General features: G+C 33.7%; 1 pseudogene; it reads right to left on the bottom strand.

The window, feature by feature from the left end:
* Nucleotides 1-1,404: 1,404 nt before the first annotated feature.
* LOC149556845 (GDP-mannose transporter GONST1 pseudogene) lies at nucleotides 1,405-2,288 on the bottom strand (annotated as a pseudogene).
* Between the last annotated feature and the right edge of the window lie 5,400 nt (nucleotides 2,289-7,688).

Here is a 7,688-nt window from a genome sequence, read left to right as displayed (position 1 = left end):
CTTGAGGTAGACCATTAACCATTTTCTTGATGTTAAGTTGCTAAAGATATATGTAGTTGAGATGTTCAAATCTCTCATGCCACAATTTTCTTTTTGCATTTGAATGTAATAACAAGACTTGTGTACTTGATTTTGGAAAAAAGGAGGAGAAAGTGTAAAGCCTTGAATCATGATTGGCTTCACCTATTGTGATCATAGAGTCATCCTTAATGCTTTTCACTACCACTAAATTTGGAAGAAATTCAACTTTATTTCCACCTCCATAGTGAGTCATTTTTATTGGTAAACAAATTTTTCACTTAGAAAATATATAATTTAACCCAATGGAGTGTGTGGCAAATCAATTTCTCTAATAGTTGGATAGGCCCTTGATATTTGGCCTTCCTCTACATTTAGAGGGGCAGCTCGCTCATTAGATTAAAAAAATTCAATAAAGATGAAATAAAATTTTAAAAGATGAGAAAGCTCATGATGAAAAATACACCACATGACTTCACAACTTTCTTAAATTAACATAAACTATTGATAACAAAAATTAAGATCTATGCTTGAAGGCTACTATTAGCACAATGTTGTTTCAATAATTGATGAACATTTACACAATACCATGAAAACACCTATTAGAAAGAATCAACATTTCAACTTTCAGATATGTAGAAAGAGAACTCAAAATGTGTTTCCTTTTTATTTCTTTCCACCAAGAACATAAAAAAAAATGATTGATTACAAGAACAACAATTGTACACACTTTCCAAAAATTGTCTTGTTATCAAAATATAAGTGTTCCCTATCTCCAAGGCCAAAAATTCCCTTATTACAATGATATTCAAAAATTTATAGCCAATCTAGCTTAACTAACTTTTTGGGTTCATAACCACTCAAAAATTTAGAGTTTGGAATTTGGCACGCATTTGAAAACTGACTCTAACTCTAACTCATATCAATAAAAACTTTAGATCCTAACTCCAATTACAATAAGTGACATAAGTCACTTTTACAAAATTTATAACATTAAGGACACATAGATTGAGCAAAAGATAAAGGAATTTACTTATGATAAGTTATGCATTGCATCTTCTCTCAATACAAGCAAAAATCTGCCAACAACCTACTTGTTTAGGAAGGTTCTCATTGGCTGCATCATTATCATCATCATATCCTTCATTTATCTTATCATAAGAATTCCTATGGTCCACTTTCTAAACTTTCTTACAAGATGATGAGGTTTTGAAATGTAATTACCTATTGCTAACCAAAAAGATCCATGTTGGCTATGTAGAAAATGCCTCACAAGTTTACAAGTAGTCAAAAAAACTCATTGTGCTGATGTCAAGAGCAATGACTTCAAGAAATGACAACTTGTTTGATGAATTTCTCTACAATTGGCACTTCATAAAGGTATTGTCACTCATTGAAAATAAGTACTTATAAGTCCCAAGAGAAATGATAAGGAATTATTGAGAAGAACCATAGAAAACTTATTCAAGTTTCCATATTTTGTGACTTGTTTTGCTACATCCATGAGCCTCCATATTGTAAGTGAGTATGAATTTGTGAGCAAACAATTCAAAATTTGTTACATATAGCCCACTACATGAAAGGAAAGATTTGTAATGCCTCCACAAACGGAAAATATAATCATCAAGAAGAGGGAAGTCCAAACTTTGTTGTTATTCTTTTTCTTGAAAATATAAACCTCTCCCACAGTTGTTATAATATTTGTAACATTCTTCAAAATTATCACCATGGCAACATTTATGTACTTCAAACTAAAAATGCTTGTGACAAACATCCCAAAAAAAAAATAGTGATAGGAAGCCAGACTTTAACAAGTTTCCAAGTGAGTGGTTTAGTTGTAAGGAGCTTAGTGTAATAACAATTTCCACACCAACAAGATCCTAATAAAACATTAGGGAAATTCTAGCATCAAAACTATAACTAGATAGAACAATTTTATTAACCAAAATCATGCCACATGATAAAAGGCAATATGATATCCCAGACAACAGGGCTTGATTCCATAATTTAATAAACCCATGCTCCCACACAATTTTCTCAACATCTTTCTCCACACTATCATCTTCTAAATTGGCGTTATCATTTATCAAAAGCCTTTCTACTAAAAATGATATGCTACTTCTTCTCCCACTACCTACCAAGCTATGGATACTCAATGCCTGACTCAATGTTGCATTAGGAAAATGGTTCATTACTTCATTTTTTTCTCCATTTATATCTGTTTTATTGAAGTCTTCCAATGTAGCTTTATCAACTATTTGACTTCCCATTGCATTTAATGAGACATGTAAAGTCGTGACCTAGCGAGCTCAAGTTTGTCTTCCTACTATTTCCTCAACACTTTCACTATAGTCTCTATAGGACTACATTCTTTTAAAACCTCCCATGCCTTAAGACATGGACATATGCATTGACAAGGGTGATATCTAATAGGGGTCTTCTTACTATACATTTTAGAATCTATCCCAAAGCTCTTGATCATGCAAGTGATGAAGATTATGTCAGTATAGTTCATAGTCAACCTGCATAGTATTCATGAGACAAGATGCCTTTAAAGTATTCTTCATTTTGTCAAGGATTATGATATGGTCTTTCACTTTAAAGTATTCCATCAAAAAATTTGAGCAAGTTATTTATGATGAAACATTTGTGTGTATTCACTATACACTTCCATATATATTACCATTCTTCTCCATCTAGTGAAACAAGATCCATCGCAGACATTTTGTCGAACAATTCACATGTTGTTTCCTATTCTTTCAGGCAATTAATGTGTATGTATTTGTACAATCATAGGCATGTCTTTTACCATATGCTTCATCAAATGCAGGTCTGATGATCCTTCCATATCTACATAAGAATGTTCATATGGATAATAGAGGTTGTTGATTCACAATTTGCATCTACTGACATTGAGCTGAGATATCTAGTCAAATAGTTATCTTGCATTATTTTGTCTAATATCCTAATGTTCTAGAGAGGTCTTCCAAATGCATTTAGACACCAAATGGGTGTAGATACGAGAGGTCTATCTAGAATTAAGAAGTCATTGCTACTAAAATTGGAACTCTTGAAGAAGACTTTTTGACAACCCACACAATCCCTTGAAGATTCTATGTTGTTGTAAAGGTTTTGACTACTGCCATCACCTGTTTAGAAATCTTATCTATTGAATGAATTGTAATGAGTAAGTGAACATACGTCTTCTTATTGATGATCAATATGCCCCAGCTTTTCATCCTCAAACAAGTAATTACATCTCTCCATGCCTTGAAGATTCATCAATCATTTGATTTCCCTACATTATGACTACCATTTTATTTTCTTGAAAATATAGGAGTTCAGGTTCTTGCAATCAAGTTCAGGTTAGGATTAGGTTTAAAATTTTGAGTACGTAGATAGAGAGTATATTTAGTATGTGGAGAGAGAGAGAGAAATTCGTGAGAGAAAGCAATCCAAACTTGAACTTCTCTCTAGAAGTTTTAGTATGTAGAGAGAGGTAGTACAGGGAGAGAGAAAAGTATGGGGAGAGAATATGTTTTAAAAAGAAGAAAAATAATCTCTCTCTCTATCTCTCTACAATTAATTTAATTAAATCTATCACAAAGATATCTGAGTAACAATTTGGTAGACTAAAAGAAGGTTGGAGGTAAGATTAGGAACATCTTTGAACACTCCGTTGTTCATCTCAACTTCACCTTTACCTTCAACTTCCACCTTAGTATCATCACCTACAAAGATGTGTGGTACCTTAGAATGTGTCATGGAAGAAAAATCTTTCTTTGACGCACCCATATGATGTATGGCACCTAAATCAATGATCCATTCTCCCTGACTAATAGTGTTTGTGAGTAAAGCATGCATGTTGCCCTTAGAATTTGAAGATGAAGATCCTTTCTCCTTATAAGCATTAGGTAGTGGAACATTGTGTTTCTTCATGATGTTCTTCAACCCATCAAATTTTTTTTTATAACACTGATGTTCATCATGACCCATCTTCTTACAATAGGCACATTTTTTCTTCTCATGATTAGTGTTTCCCTTTTTGTTGGTATTTGAGGAAGAATTGCCTTGTTGGTTTGATGTTGGTGTTGACTTTTTTGTATCCTCTTGTTTGTTTTTCTTCCACTTCTTCTTTTTGCCCTTTCCTTTGTTTTAACTTTGACCATCTAAATTTTGACAACCCTCATTATTAGCCACCAATGCCTTAGACTTTGAAGACTTGAGAATCCCCATTGTTTGCAACTTAGTTTGTTCATCCTCTAACAGCTGAGCATAATCATCAAAAGTGATTTTCTTATATGTAGCCCCTAATGTAGTCTTTGTGGTGTTGAAAGAAGAAACAAAGGTGGAGCACTCAGATGGTATCTTATTATGAATAAGATAGATCAAATTGTCATCTTTAATAGGACTACCACGATTGATCAGAATTGAACATGCATATTATATTAATTCTAATGACTTTTCAATTTGGAATTGTCCATTCAATTTCTAATGAAGATATAGAAAAAGGGACCTTTCAACTTTCATGAAGATGTATAAAAAGGCTCAAGTTGAATTCAACAATAGCGGAGAAGGATATGGACATATGTCTCATTTGTTGAGATTGCCAATTTGTATCAAATCTTATATATGGAGTTCATGGGTAGACATCTCAACCATGGGATTGCCCAACTCCTATAGAGTTCATGGGAATACATCTCATTAATAGGATAGCCCAACTTTTATGAGCTTGGACACACAACTTCTCCATGGATTTGTCCAAATTTGATTGATTTGTAGGCATACATCTCACTTACAAGATTGTCCACAATTGTATGAAATTTTATTTAATATTATGAATGAATAGAAGTCTTCATATGGTTTATTATGCACTTAAAATACCAATATTTATTATTTTGGTATTGTCCTCTAAATTTCTAAAACTATTCAGATCAGTGGTATCAAAGCCAAGTTTGATCATTTCCATCTGCATGTGTGAGTTTTCTTCGTATGAAGTTTATTTCTTGGTATGTAGAAGAAGATACAGTGGAAAAGGAAGATCAATGGTTAAATATTGTGATTAAAGATAAATTCCATTGAATCCTGATGCATAAAGATGCTAGTTGGATTCAAGGAGAAAAGTGTTATATCTCCAAGAGATGTTGGCATAGCCAAACTATAAATCAATTCATTTAGCAATAGTAGGCCTTCATGATCCTATGATGCTTCAACTTCTAACTTGCTTTTAGATTTGTTCCTCATGTCGATTACTTTCCAGGGAAAATCAAGTTTCCTCTTTGAAGGATACATTATGTTTTGTGTTATTTGAAGAGAGGTCCACAGAAATGCCTCCCATAGAGTCATCACATGAAGAAAATGTTTACATGGAAAAATTAGAAGAGTAGGTAGAGCATTATGAAAAAATGGTGGAGTTCATGGATGTAGTTGTTGAGACCATTGATAGGATGTTGTACATCATTAGAGAACATGTTGATAGGTAGGGAAAAGGTATGCAACAAGAAGTTGTAGATGACATGGAGAAATGTATCATGTGCACAATGAGCTAGGGTAATATAAGAAGACTACGAGGCTATGGATAGCATCAATCACCTTACTAAGGTTGCTCTCACTCATATTCATGCTCATGGTCTCCTAGTTATTAGTCTACATCTTTTTGAGGTGGACACCATTCTCCTCTCAAAGCTAGAGTCTTTCTCTTGTTTGGTGATCTTACTCTTCACATCGCTCTAGAGATGGCTAGAGAGGATTAGCTGGCAATGGGCATTGTGATTCTATATCTCAATCTCGTTCACCGAGAAGAGTTTTTTAATCCCTTGTAGCACTTAGAAGATGTCGACATTTAAATTATCCTCATTCAAACTCAAGATCACTTTCTAGTTCCTGGTCAAGGTCTACTAATTTATCACCTTCTTGATGACATAATGCTTCAACTTCCAAGATATGCCTTATTTATCTGTGTTCTCACATTACATCTTTTGTGCCAAATTATATTACAAGTGGCTTAAGTAGCTATTTATCAGCATTGAGAGAATGTAGATTAAAGCCAGTTTATTTACTGTGGCCTTTGGATGTCACATGATAAATGACTTTAATAAAGATGCAAAGTTTGATAGTCTAGTGTGAGATTTTCCTATTGGAAGCCAGTGAATACATTAAGGGAAGATGATTTTTCCATTATTTCTTCTTAAAGTGATCGAGATCATGACAACTTAGAGGGTATCCCCATACATGAACTTGTCTCGGTATATCTATATTTCAAGATACATGGAAAAATTATAATTTAGTGTGTATCATGCAAAAGGTGATAAGGCAATGGGGCCCATTGCCTCGTAAGAGGGGAGGAAAGATTAGAATTGAACATGCATATTACACTAAATCATATTATATTAATTCTAATGACTTTTCGATTTGGAATTGTCCATTCAATTTCTAATGAAGATATAGATAATGGGACCTTTCAACTTCCATGAAGATGTATAAAAAGGCTCAAGTCAAATTCAACAATAGTGGAGAAGGATATGGACATATGTCTCATTTTCTAAGATTTCCAATTTGTATCAGATCTTATATACGGATTTCATGCACAAACATCTCAACAATGGGATTTCCCAACTCCTACAAAGTTTATGAGCATACATCTCATTCACAGGATAGCTCAACTTTTATGAGCTCAGACACACAACTCCTCCATGGATTTGTCCAAATTTTATTGATTTACAGGCATACATCTCACTTATGAGATTGTCCAAAATTGTATGAAAATTTATTTAATATTATGAATGAATAGAAGTATTCATATGGTTTATTATGCACTTACAATACCAATATTTATTATTTTGGTATTTTCCGCTGAATTGCTAAAATAATTTAGATCAAAAATCATCAAGCTTTATTCTTAATTCATTCACCTTAATGCTAAAATCTTGTATTGAATCAAAGGTCTTAGGATCTAGGGAGACAAGCTAATCTTCAATTTTGTAAACATCCTCCTCAATCACTTTACCATATAGGTTTTTGAGGGCATCCCAAGATTCCTTCCATGTATCATACTTCATGGTCTAATAGAGGATCTTGTCTTCAACCCCCATCCTAATATCACTTAGGGATTTCCTATCTACTAGTACCCAAGCATCAATATCACTTTTGGATACTTGATCACCTATTGGTTTAGGAAAAGAACCATCTACATATTAAGAAACTTCATCATGCATCAATTTACACCATATATTAATAGACCATCTGGCATAGTTTTTTATTAGGTAAAACAAGTTTTACAGGAATCCTGAAACCCAAAGTTTTACAGCGAAAAGAGCGAGATGAAACAAACTAAACAAACAAAAAACTACCACAAAAGGCCGAAGACAAAAGAAGGCCCGAAGCCAAAGTACAAAAGCCAGGTGAATAGGCTAGTGGACATCCGTGTCCATGGCCTGCAGGGTTTCTATAGCATCATTGTCCTTTTGACTGGCTGCGCCCTCCTGAATCTTGGTAGGAGTTTCCATCTGGTTCCCTTGATTCACCTGGTCACTGGCATCTTTCTGAAATTTATCCTGTGGCATAATTATGTGGTGTTAATTTTGGAATTTAAGATTTCCCATGATGTAAGAAATGAAAGATAATAGTAGGAAAAGAGGAACACAACACCAAGAGGCACCCCCCCATTCACT

The sequence above is a fragment of the Cupressus sempervirens genome, chromosome 5 (genome assembly GCF_028749045.1).
Source record: "Cupressus sempervirens isolate cs-2001-9-10 chromosome 5, ASM2874904v1, whole genome shotgun sequence".
In the NCBI taxonomy this organism is placed as follows: domain Eukaryota; kingdom Viridiplantae; phylum Streptophyta; class Pinopsida; order Cupressales; family Cupressaceae; genus Cupressus; species Cupressus sempervirens.
This window is presented reverse-complemented; position numbering and strand designations above follow the sequence as displayed.